Genomic DNA, 1,882 nt, shown 5'->3' with positions numbered 1-1,882 from the left:
ACCAATGATTTTGGCTTAAACTTGATAGCTATCGATTTTATGTACCACAGAAATTTTTCTAAACATAAAACAATTTTATGTTTTACCCATGACTTAAATTTGATAAAACTTAAGCAAGCTATCCCAATATATTTTTACCCTGAAAATGAGTTTTTTTTTTTTCTTAAAGTTTGTAAACAGTTTAAAAACCTTTAACTTTAGGCATGGTGTTTAGCTTTAGCCTGAAAATTCTTTCCTACATACACACATCTTTATCCACATACTTTAACATTCTCAGTACCACTCAAAAAGCATTTTTAACTAGCATTCTATGTCCCAACATTGAAAAATTCTTTTCCAGTTCCTTCAATCAATTCATTTCACACATCATTAATTATCTTTTCTCTCTATTTTTTTTTATTCCCCCAAGGGGGTGCACTGTTCCTGGAAGTACTGCAATACCAGGTCAATGAGTGGAGTGGACAGAGTAAGCTCCTATTCCAACTCTAAGCTCCAAAAATCCATTTAATATATTGTCCTCGGATAGAGGACATATCAGATATTAAACTGATAAGAACAGATACTACACTTGATCTTAGCCAAAAGGCCGAGAAGCGATTATCTTTCTTATAAGGCTATTAAAAAATTACACCAAATTGATTAATCCTATTACTAAAAAGAAAGCAGTCTTAATACAATTTTATATCATTAATACACAATAACACACTTGGGAATGATTTTATTAGGAGTAGCTAAGGCAAATTGTGTTGTTATCTTGAGGCAAGCTGGCTCAGAAGTCAGATCAGTTACCTCCTTCTTTTAAATAACAGGACATTACAGTCTTTTTTAAAATATGTGACAAATTATAAGTTACCTCTTTAGAGGAAGTTTTGTTGTTTTTTATAATCCTCTATGTAAGGTGAACTTGATCTAGAACAAATATCTGGCAAATTCACTCCTGTAAAAGACATCTAACTTTTCCTTTTTAATTTCTATGCTTAGGTCTTTGATTTCCTTGAAATGGTTCTCTAGAAGAGAAAGGAATGTCACCTGTGTCCGTCTCATCTCTTTAGTTACAGTCACAAACATGACACAACTAGCAAGCACAATGAGCGCACATACACACATATACACACACATATAAAAAGAACATATCCTCCTGATAAAATAAAAAAGAACTTGAAGCAATCTCAATTCCTTGTGTTTTTAAAATATCTTTTCCTATGGCAATTAGATCCTTTTTACTCTTTGTTAAATCTTTTTTTTTTTTCTCTTTAACCTGTGTTCCTTATGCCTTGAGAGAAGTTTTAAGCCTTTCAACAATTTATGCTTACTTAGGGTCTGTCCCATGATAGAAAAGGAAAGAAGAGAAACAACAAGACCATAGGGCAACATTCCCGGTCGGAGAACTGGCACGGGGTTCCCCGTGGGCCTGACATGAGCCTGACCATAATTCTAAGAACTGGCAGCTGCTGTAAGAGCATTTACTGGCTGTTGCGTACCCAGTTTTGTTGATAGGAAGAGAGGCTAGATAGGAGGTCTTTGCCAATGCCCAAACGGGCTGTCGGGACTCACACAGGGACCTAGGGGCCTTCAGCCAATGCCAGAGGTAGCTCTGGCCGAGAGGCTTCAGTTGCCCTGTCGCTGTGTTGTAATTCCATGCGATAGCACCAACCGAAAGTAAAAGGAGGAAGAGAAGTGCAAAAAGGAAGTCTTGCCGTTCTTGTGCCTTGAAAAAAATGACTCAATAGTCTTTACTTTAATTGCCTAAAATTTGTCGCTTACCTCAAACGGGATCAGTTTCACAGGCAGGCTTTTCTGCGTCAATCGCAGTGCGGGTCTGTTTTGCAGGTGTATTGCCTTTAGTGACCTCTATGCAGACCTTCACTCACTCCTCCGGTGG

General features: G+C 37.1%; 1 non-coding gene across 1 annotated transcript; it reads right to left on the bottom strand.

Moving 5' to 3' along the window:
- Positions 1–407: 407 nt before the first annotated feature.
- On the bottom strand, positions 408–598 carry LOC123453494. Its single transcript, XR_006632868.1, has one exon. It is a non-coding gene; the product is annotated as a U2 spliceosomal RNA (small nuclear RNA).
- Positions 599–1,882: the final 1,284 nt, after the last annotated feature.

Source organism: Jaculus jaculus, chromosome 11 (genome assembly GCF_020740685.1).
Source record: "Jaculus jaculus isolate mJacJac1 chromosome 11, mJacJac1.mat.Y.cur, whole genome shotgun sequence".
Classification (NCBI taxonomy): Eukaryota; Metazoa; Chordata; class Mammalia; order Rodentia; family Dipodidae; genus Jaculus; species Jaculus jaculus.
This window is presented reverse-complemented; position numbering and strand designations above follow the sequence as displayed.